The sequence below is a fragment of the Malaya genurostris genome, chromosome 2 (genome assembly GCF_030247185.1).
Source record: "Malaya genurostris strain Urasoe2022 chromosome 2, Malgen_1.1, whole genome shotgun sequence".
Classification (NCBI taxonomy): Eukaryota; Metazoa; Arthropoda; class Insecta; order Diptera; family Culicidae; genus Malaya; species Malaya genurostris.
The window spans coordinates 185,577,111-185,596,521 of record NC_080571.1 but is presented as its reverse complement, the minus strand read 5'-3'; the positions used below and the strand labels follow the sequence as shown (position 1 = coordinate 185,596,521).

At 40.0% G+C, this 19,411-nt stretch overlaps 1 long non-coding RNA gene across 1 annotated transcript in view; it reads right to left on the bottom strand.

Moving 5' to 3' along the window:
* Window positions 1–6,424: 6,424 nt before the first annotated feature.
* The window catches only part of LOC131432696 (uncharacterized), a 39,074-nt gene continuing 26,087 nt past the window's right edge, over window positions 6,425–19,411 (bottom strand). The window contains exons 2-3 of the long non-coding RNA XR_009229945.1: window positions 11,098–11,595; window positions 6,425–10,987 (exon numbers count right to left, since the gene is read on the bottom strand). This is a non-coding gene — a long non-coding RNA (uncharacterized LOC131432696). The remainder of the gene's footprint in view (window positions 10,988–11,097; window positions 11,596–19,411) is intronic.

Below are 19,411 nucleotides of genomic sequence, written 5' to 3'. Positions count from 1 at the left end.
CTCAGCAATAGCTGTTGTTGTACTACATCCAGATCTAAAACCGTATTGGAATCGATATAAAATATTATTAGAATTCAGGAAGTCGAGCATTCTGTTCACGAGAAGTTTCTCCAAGATTTTATTGAAAATCGATAGAGTAGAGATTGGACGGTAGTTGCAAGGATCGCACTTATTTCCGGTCTTGAAAATGGGTGCTACACGGGCTATTTTTAGGCAATCAGGATAAACACCAGTTGTTAAAATTTTGTTAAATATTTGAGCTAAAATTGTTGAGAAAGAGCGAGGATTACTTTTCAGAAGCTTTGCAGAAATATTGTCATAACCATTACATTTGCTGGAATCAAGTTCGTTAATTATAACAATAACTTCATTTTCAGTGGCTGGACGTAGAAAAATTGAATTTGTGACAGAATAAACATTTTCGATAGGATTTGAAGTGTTCAAGTTCGAAATTTCGTCAGCTAGAGAGGCGCCAATACTTGAAAAATAATCGTTTTTGTGATCCAGCGGCTGAATCTTTTGGATTGCTGCGAGGAAGTGGCGGCAGATTCGGAATATCCCTCTTCGGTGGGAGCCGTGGAAAATTAATTTCATCCTTCTGTGGAACATTCTTGCGCGTTGATTGTTTACGGGACGCCTGTTGTCGAATTTTTGTAAACTCAGCACGTTTGGGACACGATTTGCTAGTAGATGGATGGTCGCCATCACAGTTCACACATTTTACAGCGATATCATCTAGTAGGCAATCGTTGGTATTGTGTGGTTCGGCACATTTCCCGCACCGACTTTTCATGTGGCAATTCCTCGCTCCATGGCCGTAGTTCAAACAGTTCGTGCACTGTGTGACATCCCGATGTACCGGTTTATACTTTTGCCATTCGATGATTATGTAAAATAACGATTTAATCGTTTTCAGTTGACTCATGGTGATGGAGCCCTTCTCCAGATGAATCAGGTACAGTTGATCTCTAAACTTTTTGTCCGTATTATGTCGCTTCATTTTAAACACCATCAAAGGCGTTAGTCCAGCCTCCGATAGTGCCTGCTTTAGTTCGGCTTCCATCATGTCGGGTAGCCCTCGAAGTACAACCTTCATAGATTTGTTGGCGGCAATATCGTGTGTGAAGTATTCCGCTTTTGTCTGCTTCAGATAGCATTCCACTCCTTTGTAGTGGTTCAAAGCCGGAACAGTTATTTTGTAGCCTTCAGTACATAAACGGATTGTTGCCTGTAGTCCTTTGCTGATCAGTGTGTTGAAATCCGAGCGTAGAGTTGGTGGGAAGCCCTTCAGGTAGAAAGGCGGTATTTTTTCCTTCTTCTGCAGTTCCTCTTCGACATCAACTGGCAGATCAGCATATTGGTTTTTACTCAGCAAACGGTCGTTTACCTGTACATCACTTGGCTTCAGACGCTTAGCATCCTTTGGATCCTTCTCGGATCTATGGCGGTTTTTACCCATAGCTTGGGTAGGTAAACAACTGCGAATAAAAAATAAAACAAAATCGAAATTAGTCGTAGTAGGTTATTCGTCTATCCACATCGAGTGTTAGATGACGAATATGATCAATTTTCGACCACGGTTCCCCTTTTGTACGCAGTCAGTTGAAGATATGTGCCTGACTACCTCAAAATCGTCGTCCTTGCTCGAAAAAGCCAAGCAAAAGTAAAGAGATTTCCGCGTTGTTCTCAAAGTTTGAGGAAACCTAATATTTGAGTTGTTTGTGGTTATCTCACACTGTTCAAAATATTATCCTAAATTCCTGATCATATTTTTGATGAAATGGTGAAAGAATTATGTTGCTGCCCTTAATACAAGTCGAGATATTCATGATTAAGTTCTACCCATTCTTCCATATGGCTAATTTTGAAAAGGCACCCCATAGTAAAGTAAGTCGTATTCACGACAAAATGGCTCTGAGAATTGAGTTCGACAAGCCTTTCGAAGTTTTCAATCACCATCTGATTCAAAATATTGCATCGGATTAGCAATCGGTATGAGAGATCCCAGAATCGATTTTTCGATGGTAAGACGCCCGCGAGCACTTCGAGACTCATCGTATGAATCGACTGCATGCAACCTAAGGCAATACGCAAACGACGATATTGAATTCTTTCCAGTTTAATGAAATGGGTGTTCGCGGTGGACGGGAAGCAGAAGCATCCATATTCCATTACGGACAATATCGTTGTTTGGTACAGCCTGCTCAGATCTCTTTGGTGCGCATCCCACCAAGTTCCGATTATTGTACGAAGAAAGTTGATTCTCTGCAGGCATTTCTGTTTCAGATATCTAAGATGATATCCCAGGTGCCTTCAGAGTCGAACCAGACCCCAAGATATTTGAATGTTGAAGCTGCAGTTGTGCTGGTTATCGCTTCCTTGAAAATACAACCAGCTCAGTTTTCTCCGTAGAGAACTCGATACTCATTTGAAGAGCCCATGTCGACAAGTTGTCGAGGGTATCTTGCAATGGTCCTTGGAGATTGGCAGCTTTGAGTCCTAGAATAGACACAACGATGTCGTCGGCAAATTGTCTTAGCGTGCAAGATGTGTTGATACATTCATCAGTGTTGTTTACGTAAAAATTGTATAAAAGGGGGCTTAAACATGAGCCCTGACGAGAACCCATGTAACTGAATCGTGTTGTCGACAAATCACCATGCGCGAAATACATGTATTTCTAGGACAACAGATTATACTAAAAATTATTCAGAATTAGTGAAAGACCATGCTGATGCAACTTCTCAGATAGGCTGTTTATGAAAACTGAGTCAAAAGTCCCCTTATTTTCTAAAAAACTGCTGCCATTTGTTCTTTACGAGTAAATGCCATTTGAATTTCGGTTGAGAGCAACGCAAGACAATCGTTCGTTCCTTTGCCAAATTGTGTAACAGAAAGCAAGCCATTAGTTTCGAACCAATTGTTTAGACGGAAAAGATTCTTATTTTTCGAACAACTTGCGGATACAGGAAAGCATAGCAATCGGCCGATCCAAATTGTGATCGGAGGCTGGTTTCCCTGGTTTTTGAATGGCGATAACTCTTACTTGTCTCCAGTCATGTGGGACAATATTATCCTCAAGAAGCATATTGAATTGAATAAATTCTATAAGCGCTTTTTGGCAGAGTCAGGCAAATTTTTTAACAAGTTGAATTTGATTTTGTCTAACCCCAGGGCTTTATTGTTACACGATATAAGCGCAAGTGAGAACTCCACCATCGAAAAAGGTTTTTCGTTTTTATTTGATGAGGCGACGCGCATGATCGCCTGTTCCGGAATATCCAGCGGTTAGAATATTCCTCGCTTTCGTTTGTGGTGTTTTTTTCGCGCATTTGTCGGGCTGTGTTCCAAAGAGTGCTCTTTGATGTTTCTCTCGATAATCCGTCAACGATTCGACGCAAATAACCGCTTCTCTTCGCTTTAATCAAGGTTTTTATTTTAGCGTTTAATGTCGCGTAGTTTCTAAAATTATCAGGTGTTCCGTTTTTCCTAAACTCTATAAATTATGAAGCTCTCTCCACGTTTAGTTCTGAGCCCTCTTTATACCACCACGGGTTTGGAGGACGGATGTTAGTTTTCGTGCCGGGTACACGTTTCGTCTGAGCTTGAGTGGCGGTGTCGAGAATCAAGCCAGCTAAAAACGTGTACTCTTCCTCCGGAGGAAGTTCTTCTGTTTCTAGTTTCTCAGATATCGAATTTGCATAGCATTTCCAATCAATATTTCGTGTGAGGTCATACGAAACATTGATTTTCTCCGATGGTAGGCGATTGAAATCACGATAGGAAGATTATCACTACCGTGGGATTCAAGGATCACCTTCCACGTGCAGTCCAACCGTAGCGATGTCGAGCAAAGGGATAAGTGCAGCGCACTTGGTCTTGCTGGTGGTGCAGGAATTCCTGTCATTTCTCCCGTATTCAAGATTGTTATATTCAGTTCACTTTCTCATCTCATCCAAGTCAGTCGATAAAACAAAACCGCTTACGTTCGGGACAGAAGAAACCAAGTACAGTATTGTGTAGTGAACAATAGAACGACCTCGAAATGAGTGAACTAAACGAACAAAAGCTACCGCCGACACGAAAGAATACAATTGTTGTTGACTTCAGACAGTGCAAAACTCGACCTTCGATACGAGTACTTGAAGGTTTGCTTAAGAAGCAAACTTGAGATTTAACGTGGAGCAATCTTGACATTAAACGTGTGCATTTACTTCAATGCAATAAGACCAATAATGTTGTTTATATCCAGTTCTATATACAGGGTTCGGCACTCGAAGTGTAACCAATTGAAAAGGCCATAAATTCAGTTTGGAAAATCACTTTTACTTAATTCAAAGTACAAAATGTGTAAAAATAATACAAAATTCAGAATCAATTCACTTTTGCTCGATATGACCACCTTTTGCCTGGACTTGATGACTTGAGAGAGCGAAGGAGTTGCTTCGTTTGGCCGAATGTGACTTGCAGGTATTTTGGCCCACTCGCGGACAATAACTTTTTTCAGCGCCTCGAGACTGGTGTATCTTTTAGTTCGGACTTTGCTCTCCAAAATGGCCCAAAGAGAATAATCCATTGGATTCGCATCTGGTGAATTCGAGAGCCATTGTATGGACGTGATGAAGTTCGGAACGTTGTTTTTCAGCCATTCTTGGTTCACTCGAGCTTTGTGAGACGGTGCCGAGTCCTGCTGAAACGTCCATGGTCTGCCACCGAAATGTTTGTCTGCCCACGGCTTCAAAGCAACCTCCAGAATACTTTCCCGATAATATGTCGCATTTACCTTGACGCCAGGCTCGATGAAAACGATTGGAGAGCGCCCATCTGCGGTTACAGCGGCCCAAACCATTATCTGTTGCGGGTGCTGCCTCCTGGTGGCCAATCGATGACTTAAATTCTCGTATGAACGGTCGGTCAAGAAAACCCTATCGTTTTGAGAGTTTACGAATTGCTCAATTGGAAAAATTTTCTCGTCAGAAAATACAATGTTCGGAAATTGACCGCTTTCGGCAAAACGAAGTAACTCCTTCGCTCTCTCAAGTCATCAAGTCAAGGCAAAAGGTGGTCATATCGAGCAAAAGTGAATTGATTCTGAATTTTGTATTATTTTTACACATTTTGTACTTTGAATTAAGTAAAAGTAATTTTCCAAACTGAATCTATGGCCTTTTTAATTGATTACACTTCGAGTGCCGGACCCTGTAGAGTTAGATGCAATTAAATTCGCTTAAGACAATAATAATGTGCACTATGTAGAGCATGGAAATATCAAGTACAACATTCCAGTATACATAGAAGATTGTGCTATAGAAGTGCATGTGCATGATCTTCCCTCAAGCGTCATCGATCCTTACATTCGCAAAACTATGTCCCAATACGGAGTGATTCTCTCTATCGAAAAATAAAAGTGGAAAATTTTTTCCCCGGTATTCTAAATGGCGTACGTTTGTTACGCATGCGCTTGAGGAGGCCTATACCTTCTTATGTGACATTCGGTCAAGATACAAGAATTCCGTGCAAATCACTTGTTACCTATGACAATCAGATAGCCACATGTCAATATTGCCAAAAAAACTGTTCACTACGGTAAGCCATGTGATACACCTGTACACCTGTGACAGTCACCAACAATAGTGAAGCATCCCCTTCAACAAAACCATCCAACGTATCCCCTATAGAACAAAGTACACTAGCTGCAGTTAACAACCTACCATCCAACCAACCAGCAACTGCAAACAATGTACAACAAAACGCATCTACAGCAACTAGCAACGGAATCAACAACAATACCACCGATACGGCAATGAATGACGAGACGAACCGCGAACAAACTGCCCCTCAATCCTCGCAGGAGGAAAACGGAAGCTTCTCTCCGCCTAGAAAAAGGATGACAACGAGATCCAATACAAAAAAAATTATCTAAAACCTCAGCTAAATCGGCCACGTAAGGCTTGTACGCAAATAGACATGAATAAAATATCTCCTAAATGAAAAATAAGATTGTCATATTGAAGTTGTCGCAGATATCATGGATCATAGCTGATCTGTTATCGTCGTGAAGACAACCCCATCCCGTACCGTGTGAGTTAAAGTCTCCTAAAACCAACGTCGGTGTGGGAAGGAGCTCTATGATATCACTGAGCCGCCGATGCCCAACCGAGGCTCTTGGGGTATTGTAGATGGAAGCAATGTAGAGATCCTTGCCTTTGATTGTAACATGACATGCGACAACTTCAATACCTGGTATCGAGGGGAGGTTAATGCGATAGAAAGAATAGCCCTTTTTGATCCCCCATAGGGATCATCTCAATCCAAACGAATAATGTTAAAATTTATTTATTTATTTATTACGTTAAGCAAATGTACATTACGTATAAATTGTTTACAATGTTTACTTACATACTACGCATTATTTCTACGACAAAGCTGAGATTTTATTTGATTTTTTGACATAGCAAGGTCAAGATGTTCGCAGTATTGATTGTAATGGCGCATTATTCGATTGACTGGACTGTATTTTACATAATTTGTTCTTGCTTGTTTTTATTTTTATTTCGTCCCGGGTTGACGGTTCAATGCTTAGGGCGTTGGTCTTACAAATCAGTTGTCGTATGTTCGAGCCCCGACCTGGAGAGATTCGCAGTGTCAGTAGAATCGTAGCACTAGCCATGCAATGGCTCTGTACACTCTGAATCGGCTGCGAAGTCTGTTGAAACAGAAGGTCAAATTCCACTACAGGAATGTAATACCAAGGCTTTGCTTTTGTTTTTCTAAAAATAATTTCCTGGAACGTAGTTGACGGCTAGGTATATGAAAATTTAATTGCGATAATAATGGAGCTGATTGAATGCGTTGAGAAATATTGTCGCTGATAAAATAAAGCATTGCAAAGTCGCGGCGTTCTTTAAGTATTTGTGTATTGATGAGCATGCATGTTCATATGATGGTAGAGGAAATGCTGTCCAGTTTAATTTACGAAGTGCATATAAAAGAAATTGTTTTTGTATAGATTCAAAGCGTTTTTCGTGAATAATGTTATATGGATTCCATACTAGGCTGCAATATTCCAAGATGGATCTGACATATGTACTATATAGCAATTTTATAGTATATGGGTCTTAGAAATTATGACTGAAGTGTTTTTGATAAAGCCCAGCATACTGTTTGCTTCATAGATAATTGTGTTATAATGTTCCACAAATGTTAGTTTGGAGTCCATGGTTACACCTAAATCTCGTACAATTTTACTTTTTGCTACTATTTGATTTCCTAAAAATATGTCTACAGAATGGGTTTCGTTTTTCCTACTGAAAGTTATTGAGTTGCATTTTTTTACATTGAGTTGAAGTAGACTTTTGCAGCACCAAATGTGGAATAGATTGATTTCGTTCTGGAATATTACAGCGTCGTTGATATTTTTAATTTCCATGAGGAGTTTCATGTCGCCTGCATAAATAAGCACTTTTAAATTTTTGAGTGTGAAGGAAATGTTGTTTATATTTAAAACGAAAAGAAGAGGGCTTAGGTGAGAACCCTGAGGTACGCCACATGTTACATTAATTGGTTCAGAGTTTATGTTTTGGAAGCGAACTACTTGTACACGATTCGTTAAGTATAATTCAAGCCACTCCAGAAGGCTATGTTCTATGCCATATTTTTGTAGTTCGTATAGTAGTAATGGTCTGTCAGTACGGTCGAAAGCGTGGTTGCCAGCGTACATTGCGTTCAGAGTGAATGTCACAAATTCAAGGAGATTTGTTGTAGTTGAGCGGCCTTTGGAAAAGCCATGCTGTTTGTTAGTTATTACGTTCTTCAGTTGTTTGAAAAGTTTTTCGTTTACAATCTTTTCAAACAATTTTGGAATGCAAGAGATAATGGCTATTCCACGGTAGTTCCGAATGTTAGATTTTGAATTAGATTTAAATATTGGTACAAGAAAAGAAGATTTCCATGCTTTTGGAAAAGAACATTTATTAAGTGATTAGTTAATAAGTAGTTGTAGTGGTAGTGTGAATTCTTCAGCTAGATTTTTTAAGAATATTGGTGGTATACTGTCAGGTTCAGCCCCCTCTGAGGCGTCGAAGTTTTTCAGTGTTGTGGAAATGTCATGTTCTGATAGATAGTTCACAGAGATGGAGTTGGAAAATGCAGGTACGAAAGAAAAGTATTCACGGTCACGGTCAGTTCGGTACGATGTATATATTTCCTGAAAAAGTTTGCAATTTTTTGCAGATTTCTGTACTATTGTTTCCTACATGTCCGTCGAGATGCATTCGAGATGGAAAATTGTTGCTTTTTAGTTTAGTTTTCGTATAGTTATTTTCTTCATGTGCTGCATTTATGGTTATTTTGAGTTGATTGCAGAGGTCTATGTAATTTTGAAGATGAGTGTCACTTTTTTCTTGTTTGTAAATTTTATGTTCTTTTTGCTATCTATTTTTCAAATGTTTCAGTTGTGAATTGAACCATACAGGTAATTTGCTATTATAATTTTTTCTTCTTCTTTTCTTCGGTAAAGTTTCTGCTAATATATTGTTTACAATTTGATAAAATTTTTCTACTTCGTCGTCGGCATTTTCTTCTATACTCAAAACATTTCGCCTATTAATTATATTTACTCTAAGCTTGACTTCTTCAAAGTCAATTTTATTGTATTCCGGCACTTCCTCATACTTCAAATCGTAGGGAAGAGATGCATTGTGTGAAAATAATGAATATTCAATTGCGGTGTGAAATGCTTCATTTTTCCATAATGGCTGGTTTGATGCACTCACACAAAAATCTTCTGTGCAATTTGTGAAAAGAAGATCAAAATATGCATTTTGTCGATTTTTTACGGAGTTTACTTGATGCAGGCCAAAATTAGAAATTTTGTCGAAAAAGTAATGCAATGTTGCGTTTTCTCATTCCCGATGAAGCGCCAGTCATGCTCGTTGCAAGTGTCTTTTTTTCTTTTGGTTTTAGTGGTTTGTTTGCTTCTATTTCTTCAGCTAGAGTTTTAGACTGAGTGTTTTCCACGTATTTAGTGACGATATTCGAGATTGACGTCGAGATTGATTTGCACTGGCTAACAAGACCCTAAGCATGTCTGGGCGTACTTTTTCAATCTTTTGTATTGTAGAATATCGCGAGGTCAAGTCTTTAGATAATCTAAGGATGCTCATTTTTTTCCATTCAATTTGGTCCGGATGTAAGCCGCGTACGAACCGGCCGGAAGTGCAAGCCCATCGGGATAATTTTTTATACGAGTTTTATTGCCATCAGATGATTCCATTTCGTCATCTGGAGGGAGGTCAGGCAATTTTGAACCTTTTGTCATAGCACGGAAAAAGTCCGTGCGGGTAAATATTGAAATGAAAGGGTGAACGGCCGACAAGGCATGGTTCTAGGCAATCGGTGTACATTCCTGATCAATAAAGTGCAAAAAACCTCCTTGAGGAGAGAGCACTTTTTTGCAGTCTCTTTCTGCACTGTACAATGAAACCTTACACGTTTTTTCACTCTACACTGTCTAATGTATTTGTAGACAATATAGCAGCAGCGCCCAGCTGGGCGCTGGCTAACGGTACCACACACAGTGCTTCTTTACACAGTTCACAATCGACCTTGAGGACGGATTAATTCGAATTATCACTCGAACGCACTGATGCAGGCAATAGCATACGGAATGACCATGAAAACGGAATAAACAATTCACCGCACTATTGAAAAAACACGAATTTGCATCCGATCGGCCCGATAGTTAAAGTGGAACTGAATTTAAGGTCGTTGATTTGACTTGTTGTCTAAGCGAACGAGCGTTCAAAGTTTTCTCCTTGACAGGACATTTCAAATAATTGGATTTATGATTTCCATCACAATTAGAACATGAAAATTTATCAGTAGTTTCATTCATTGGATAGACGTCTTTCGAATGCGATTTACCACAATTCAAACTCCGCATATCCACATGGCAGGTTTTAGTACCATGGCCGAAACCTTGGCAACGACGACATTGCTTTAAGTTTGCAATACCATTATTCCGTTTATAATATTCCCAATGATTTTAATGTGGAAAATCAAACGCTTCTTTTCTAAAGTTTTCAAATTGTTTACATCACTTCAATTGAAGTATATTAGGTAAAGTTCATAGGAAATTCCAGAGCGTGACTTAGAAGTACCATTCGCTCTTTTTTCATAGGTATTACTTGGGAAGGGGCAAAACCAAGCATTTGATAAGCCTTTCGATACAGCCTTGAAGGGTCCCTCTAATTTTATACCATAAAGACTATCCCAGAAAGTATGGGCGCACTTTGATTCCGCTGTAAATAATTCACAAGTGTTAGATATTCAAAGTTTATTGGATATACTGATAATATTCGAAGTCAAATGTTCTTCGTGCTAAAGAACGTTTGAATCTTCGAACCTATAAGAAACAGAAACAACCAAAACGTAGTCCGAAACAAGAAGCATCGATCAGCCCGGTGTAATGGAAACACCATTAACATCGAATATTACATAGCGTTATTGGAGCGCTTGAAGGCTGAAATCGCAATGAAACCGGTAAAGAATAAAATTTTGTTTCATCAAGACAACGCACCGTGTCACAAGTCAATCAAAAAAATGCATGTACATGAATTGAACTTCGAATTTCTCCTACAACCAACGTATTCTCCAGATCCCAGCGACTATTGGTAGTTAGCAGACCTGAAAAAAATGATCGCCGGTAAGAAATTTCGCACGAATGAAGAGGTTATCACTGAAAACGAAGCCTATTTTGAGGCAAAAGATAAATCGTTCTACAAAGGTGGTATGGAAATGTTAGAGAGGCGCTGGAATGATTGCGTTGCTCTTGATGGAGATTACGTTAATGAATAAAGTTAATTTTGAACCAAAAAATCGTGTTGTCTTTGTTAGGACCGGGACTTTTCAGTACATGTGTTATACAGGCCCTGTTGCTGGTCTCTTGATGGAAGTTACTCCAATGATGGAATCGATGTTACACTATCTGTGAGACAAAAAAAGTTCAATGTGAGAAAAATAATTGCTATGAAATATATGTGATATGGTGTTGGCTGCAGTGGAAGGTTGATACAACATTAGGATAAATATTTTTACCTAGCTCAATTAAAGATTGATGACTGCTCGTTGATGGTTCCGGATCATCAGGATGCACTCGTCCACTTGTTGATGGTTACATTGTTTCGTTGCTTTCATCCGATCGGCGTTTTGGCATTGAAATGTCTTACTTTTCACCATACGGGGCCGGGTGTCAATTAAAAATTAGAAAACTAGCCGCGTCAGATTTATTTTCATAATTTTGAACACTAATAACTCAGTGACCTGTGGATGGATTCATATAACGTTTTCATTAGCCAATTACAGCGGACCAAAATGATGTCATTCCTCGATTTTTCGTACACGACCGATATTTGCGATCGTTGGTCTACATCTAGAATTTCATATAGTAGCTTCTGCTTCATTTGTCATAGAGAGGCTTCGCGTTGTGCATAACGAGAATACAATCTCATGCTGCGTAGTATGAAATTTGGCACAAAGGAGCATCTATAAATATATGCCAATTTACCATTTCAGTCTTCAGTCGCTGTTGGTTGCCTGTAAAGGAAACACGTAGCTTGTGTAGTGGAATCAGGAATCATAACAAATTGACTCAAATGGCACGTTCCCCTTGATATTTGGACATTTGTGCCTTGCCATTAATTTGTTTTTAGCATCATTTCCCCGATATAAAAGAGGGAAGGATTGAAAGGAAATGGTAAGGGTTGGACTAGAAGGATGGGAAAAATTGACGACACAAAAACACATAAAAGCAGAAGTAAATTCTGTACCCCTAAGGGATGCTGAACAATCTGCTGAGGATCACATTTAGTGGAAGCAGAAGGAAATTCTGAACCTCTACGAGGTCCCGAACAGTCTGCTGTTAATAAAACCTCCAACCCCCGAGAGGATTTAGAGATCTTACAAAAGCGACATCATTTTGCACTCCCGGAAGAATGCAGAACGATTCGCAGTATGTACGAGCAGAAGTAAATTCGGTACCCCATAAAGGATGCCAAACAATCTGCTAAACCCTATTTAAGGTGAATACAGAAGGGATTCGTTCACTCCAGGAAGAACGATGAACCCTTCTGTCTATAGCTCCTTACCACATTGGGTAAGAAACGAGAGAATATCCTTCAATTTTAGCTCCGTATACACAGACTCATCCATGTATGGAGAACCAAAAACCCGGATACGTAGCTGCGTCAATGCGGGACAGTTACATATCAGATGATATGAAGCACCATAATCGCATTCACACAAATCACACGAATAATACTCAGCACGTTGAGTAGTAGCCATGTGATAATTGAGTTTGCAATGTCCAGTCAGAGCTCTGACCAGAATACTGCAATGATGCTTGTAGAAATGCAGTAGACACTTTGACATTTTCAGATTTAAATCTGGTAGAAATGCTTTTGTCTGAGCGCAAGTTTGCAAGCTGCGCTAGTAGCTGGCATGTTTGGATGCAGCCCAAGAACGAATCTTGTGCTTTATCCAACTAGTTGAAAGTGGTAAAGCTGGTTCAACACCAATGAAATCATTCGTTGCACCAGCTCTAGCCAACTCATCAGCCCATTAATTTCCAGTAATACCAGAATGGCCGGGTACCCATAAGAAGTAAACAGCATTTGAAATGCTGAGGTCTTCAATTTGAGTTCGACACGCGATCACTAGATTCGACCGTGAGCCATTCGAACCGAGTGCTTTTAAGGCTGCCTGACTGTCGGAACAAATATAAATTCGTTTACCACAGATCCTCTGCTAAAGTGCCGATTGTACTCCACACAGAATCGCGTAGATCTCTGCTTGGAACACAGTACAGTATCTACCAAGTGAAAGAGACTGCTCCAGCCTCATTTCCCGACAGTAGACACCAGCACCAGCACGACCATTCAACAGAGAACCGTCCGTATAACAAACTATGTGTTCATCAAATTGTCGTTCCAGACAACCAGACAACCATTCCTCACGAAGAGGATAGCTCACATTGAATGTTTTGAAAGGAAAACTGCACGTGAGAGTTAGTTCACTAGGAGCGAGTAAATACTCATCCCACGTAACCATTTGAGACCACAAGCGAGTGTGGCTGGTAGCATAATCTAATGGGTTACTGTTCCAAAGCCCTGTAACCTTAAGACGGTATGCACAAGATAATGCTTCTTGTTTTAGGAACACATGTAGTGGTTTAATGCACAGTAGCGCCTCTAGAGCAGCAGTAGGAGTTATCGTGAATGCTCCTGTCAACGTCATTAGGACCATCCTTTGGAGATGATTTAGCTTTGACTGAACTGTCGCGACTTTTTCTTTCTGCCACCATACAAGACATCCATATGCTAAAATAGGCCTAACAATAGTTGTGTAGATCCAATAAATATATCAGGGTTTGAGTCCCCATGATTTTCCAAAAGCTCGTCTGCATTGGCCGAAAGCCACGCAAGCTCTTTTAATCCTGAAATCAATGTGAGCAGACCAATTCAGTTCTGAGTCAAGAATAACCCCGACGTATTTAACTTGATCGACCACAGTAACCTCTGAACCGAAGAACTGTAACGGACGAGCTCCTGCGATTATCCAACGATGAGTGAAAAGCACCATTGATGTTTTGCCCGGATTTACAGATAATCCAACCTGACAACACCATTGTTCAACAGATCGCAGGGCTTGTTGCATTAAATCAAAGAGAGTGTTAATGCTTATACCGGTCATCAATATATGATAATCGTCGGCAAAACCGTAAGTCGGAAATCCAAGGTTATTAAGTTTCCTTAATAAACCATCAGCGACTAGGTTCCATAAAAGTGGGGACAGTACACCACCTTGAGGACACCCACAGACACTCAGCTTTTTAATTTCTGCTTGCCGAAGCGATGAACAAAAAAGTCGATTGCTGAGCATTGCGTGTATTCAATTTGTGAAAATTGAAGGTATGCCATGACCACGGGCTGCTTCCAGAATTGAATTGAAAGACACGTTATCAAAGGCACCTTCAATATCTAGGAAAACTCCCAAGCAAGATTGCTTTTGTGAGAAAGCTTTTTCAATGTTGTACACAACATCATGTAACAGGGTTGTAGTGGACTTTCCACGCTGGTAAGCATGTTGCATTCCATGTAGCGGATGCACGCCCAGACTAACATTCCTGATATAGTGATCTACTATGCGTTCCACTGTTTTAAGAAGAAATGAGCTTAGACTGATAGACCTGAATCTCTTCGCTTCCTCATAAGTGTCGCGACCGCCTTTGGGAATAAATTTGACAATTATTTCCTGCCAGGCTCTTGGAATATATAAAGTCGCAAGACTAAAAGTAAGTATTTTCTTCAAAACATGTTTGAAATGTTCATACCCTTTTTGCAGTAACACTGGGAAAGCTCCATCCTTTCCAGGAGACTTGTACGGAGCAAAACTCTCAACTGCCCATTTGACCGATTCAATCGTCACAACGCTTCGAGCAAGGGCCCAAGAATCGTAACTACCTGAAAAAGTCTCGGGAAGAGCTATCGGTGATGGATCCATACATCCTGGAATTTGAGTGTTAAAAAGATAGTGAAGTACATCACCTTCATCAGACAAGTGTTCACCATCTGAAGTACTTCAGAAACTGACATTAAAGTCCTTGGACTTCGAAAGTAACTTATTTAATCTGCTAGCCTCATTGAGACTAGAGACATTTGTGCAGAGGCTTTTCCAACCACTTCGCTCAGACGATCGAAGAGCATTTTTGTAAGCCCTTCGAGCCGACACGAATGCCTCCGACCCATTTCTGCGTCGGTGGTTCCAAGCTCTTCTGCATAGTTTCCTTAGTCTAGCAAGTTCAGCATTCCACTAAGGAGTTCCTCTAGTAGCTCGCACAAATGGACAAGCCTCTTCATATGCTGCAACTATGAGTGAATTTGTCTCGTCGACAACATTTTCCAAATCAATTGGGGTTTCAATTGTTGGTTGGTACCCGTAAAATCTAGTCGCCAAGCCCTCTTCATAGAGGTCCCAGTTTGTAGATTTGGGATTACGATATGTGATAATATCAAATTTATCGTTGGAATGATCAAAGAATATGTACTTATGATCAGACAACGAAGGTTCGAGCTCATCGGAGACGAGCCAATTCACCAACTCATGTGCAATTCTATCAGAGCAGAGAGTTACGTCCAAAACCTCCTCTCTTCCAGATCTCGCAAAAGTTGGACGGTTTCCTGCATTGGCTATGTGCAGGTTTGTACTGCTCACAAATTCCATCATATCAGAGCCTCTCGAATTTATATCTGTGCTGCCACAAATGATATGGTGAGCATTTATGTCACTGCCTATCACAAGCGGTAAATCACTCTTGCAGCAGTATGATACAACCTTTTTGAAGTCATCGCTTGGCGAAGGTTGGTTATGCGGTAAATATGCCGAACAATAGACATATTTCTATGCCATCAATAGTCATACCAACTGTGACAGCACAAATATCCCGAGTTGTGAGCTCCGATATGAGAGAAACATCGAGAGCACTATTTGCAAGTATGCATGCTCGAGGCATTTCACGTGGATTAGTCATACCGGTCTTGTTGAAGGCAACAAAGGCTGGGTTTAACAATTTTCCAGCGTAGAAGTTTCCCTTTTGGAAATATGGTTCTTGAACCAAAGCTATAGAAGCTTTACCTTCTTGCAGAAGTCTGGATAGATTCATAGTTGCTGTACGTTTATGCTGAAGATTGATTTGTGCCACTCTAACCATTATCAATTAGAGTAACGAACATTTCACCTCCAGCACTAACCGTACAACAACTACAAGAAACCAAATATATTGGCTTATAATCGCCTATAGCGAACCATGTAAGGATTTTTTTAAATGTTTTAATCATTTAAATCCCATGAGTTTCGAAGAAAGAAGTCGTCCACTGTGAGCTTCGCTTAACACCGTAAGGGAAAACCCCAAGATATTCCGTTCACGACTGCATTGTTTAACCTCCTGCAGCCATCCAGCCATCGGCACGGAAATACACCTTGACTTAGGAGTTCCTATTTTTATGGCCTTTTACGACATGGAACAGGAAACCAGTGGATCAATTCTTGGTAAAAAAATAATTCCGCCGGATGCCACACGGCTTACCTGTTTGGTGGACTTATACCACCGGTACAGGTGGACCGTAGCGTTATTCTTAGCCAGTTGGGAAACCGCTACCGACACTACACGGCTATCTAGGCTGCTCAGAGAGGGAAGTTGACATTGATAGTCAACTTCCATGGATGGCCGAGCAGCCGCCAGCAGCCAGTCGCTGTTGGTTGCCTGTAAAGGAAACACGTAGCTCGTGTAGTGAGTGGATGATAGAACTGAGTTATATCCATTCGCTCGATTGATAGTTGCGTTTGTGTGTGTGGATATCTTTTCCGTCTGCCACACACTTGAGTATATTGAATACCGATCAGCTGTTGGTTCTACGGGAACTAGCAGGCCAATTCAGAATTATCGGCAATAGATTTTTCAGACCTACTTTGAAACGCTTGTATCTCGGTGATTTATTAATAGATTTGCCGCATTTAACTTGATTCGAAAATATTACTTAAAAATGCATTGATTTATCAACGGGTCTTATGCATACTGGAGCCTCCATTCACCTGCGAAACAGTGACTTGCAAATGGATTGAGTTCAAAGTTGTGTTAGGATCATACTTCTTTTTCAGTAAACGTGGTTAAACACAATGAACTATCTCTCAGCGTAAGCCCACAGCTACTATTATTGAACCAAACAATAATCATGTAACATAATTAAATGGTTAGAAATTGATATAGCCTAACGAAACATATTATCAGCATTAAAAGTGGTTGAAATTCGTGTCAGGTCCTAATTTAATGATCATGAAGAAATAATATAAATCTATCTTCAAATCATCTGGTTGAAAGCTTTCAAAATTATAGTAATTCTAAATCTGGTCATCGAGATTTAACACCCAATAGGTTTGAAAACATTTAACTCAAACAAGCATGGCAAAAGTCTTTGCTATTAGGTGTACAACTTTGCTTAGGCCGTTTTTTCCAAAATTTAAAGCTTTATTGCGAAAAAGTGCTTACGTATGTATTACTCAAAGTATTGTCCGTCGCTAGCGACAACTTTCTCCCATCTTTCCGGTAATTTTCGGATCCCGGCTCGAAAAAAGGAGTCCTCCTTTGACGCTATCCTTGAAGCAATCCATTTTTCCAACTCTTCGAAGGATTGAAAACGTTGATCTGCCAGGCCGTGTGCCATCGAACGGAATAGGTGGAAGTCAGAAGGGGCGACATCTGGGGAATACGGCGTGTGGGGTAAGACTTCCCATTTCAGCGTTTCCAGGTGCTTTTTGACCACTTTTGCGACATGAGGCCGAGCATTGTCGTGTTGGAGGATGACTTTGCCATGTCTTGATACTGTGGCCGCTTTTCTTTTAGCGCGCGATTAAGGCGCATCAGTTGCGTTCGGTAGCGATCTCCTGTGATGGTTTCACCCGGTTTTAAGAGCTCGTAGTAAATTTTTATTCATCTTTGAAGGTTTTTCCTCTTCCACCATCATGCTTGTCTTCGACATCGAAATCACCATTTTTAAAATGTTGAAACCACTCCCGATACGTTCTTTTACTCAGAGCAGCATCAACGTAAGTTTCTGAAAGCATTCGATGCGCTTCAGTTGCAATTTTTTTCGAATTGTAACAGAAAAGAAAAACTTCCCGCAAATGGCGAGAATTGGGCACATAAACAGACATTTTCGAGCGTGAATAATACGAAAACATTAACAACTGTCACTGAAACGGCGATGACAATTCGTTAGGCACTGTACACACTCACTTTAAAGGCATTATCATCTATGTATTTTAACCTGCCTCAGCCGGTACAAACACCTATCGGAAAACGGCGGAAGCAAAGTTGTACACCTAATATTTATAATAAGTACTTATGATAAATTAGATTGAATTGATTGATGTTTGAACGGGTCAATCAGAGCACGTCAATCAGCTTGATGAGTGGATGTCAATGATTATTGTTGCCTATGTTGTTTCAAATCTCATCATAAGTGTATGTTATTCTGAAATGGGTTCGACGAGAGAGTATCAGATTTGAATAAGTCACTATTAAACCCAATATTGGCGACTTTATCGCGGTTATTGCAAATATTATTACTTTTGTTACGGGTATGAGGAATGGATGCTAAAAATTAATGTTTTAAGCTCTTTTCAAATCTAAGATAACGACTTTCTGTGCTGTCAAGTAGGATTTAAATACTTATGTTTTAAGTTATTCTAAGAATCTAGATGGCGATTTCGGACTTGTCCATATTCAAAAATATCGCATTAGGTTTGGCCCCAATGTTGGTAGTGTCGGGTAACAGAGGTATTTTGGCCACTTCATATATTTTGGCCCACCTAACAAACTTTATCGATTTTATCGGATTTAATTGATGTGAAGTAACTCATGTTACATAAATTTGAAGGTAAACACATTAAATTCATTTAGGGGTTAGCCAAATTTTGTGCTAGGGCACATAACCGTTTTCATTATTTTTACGTTTCGTCTTTGACTCATCAGTGCAGAGCAGTTCAAATTGAACTGCTTAGTGCTAAACTCGGCAGTTCAATTTGAACCGCTAAGCAGACGTAAAGTTTCTGCTACTTACAGAACACTTTTTGTTTTGCAACGAAGTGCAATGTCTTTTCTGACGTGCCGGACGAAAACGTGTTTTCGACTATTTCTGGCCGATGCAGGTATGGTCATTTAGGGGTTAGCCAAATTTTGTGCTAGGGCAGATAACCGTTTTCATTATTTTTACGTTTCGTCTTTGACTCATCAGTGCAGAGCAGTTCAAATTGATCTGCTTAGTGCTAAACTCGGCAGTTCAATTTGAACCGCTAAGCAGACGTAAAGTTTCTGCTACTTACAGAACACTTTTTGTTTTGTAACGAAGTGCAATGTCTTTTCTGACGTGCCGGACGAAAACGTGTTTTCGACTATTTCTGACCGATGCAGGTATGGTCATTTAGGGGTTAGCCAAATTATGTGCTAGGACACATAACCGTTTTCATTATTTTTACGTTTCGTCTTTGACTCATCAGTGCAGAGCAGTTCAAATAGAACTGCTTAGTGCTAAACTCGGCAGTTCAATTTGAACCGCTAAGCAGACGTAAAGTTTCTGCTACTTACAGAACACTTTTTGTTTTGCAACGAAGTGCAATGTCTTTTCTGACATGCCGGACGAAAACGTGTTTTCGACTATTTCTGGCCGATGCAGGTATGGTCATTTAGGGGTTAGCCAAATTTTGTGCTAGGGCACATAACCGTTTTCATTATTTTTACGTTTCGTCTTTGACTCATCAGTGCAGAGCAGTTCAAATTGAACTGCTTAGTGCTAAACTC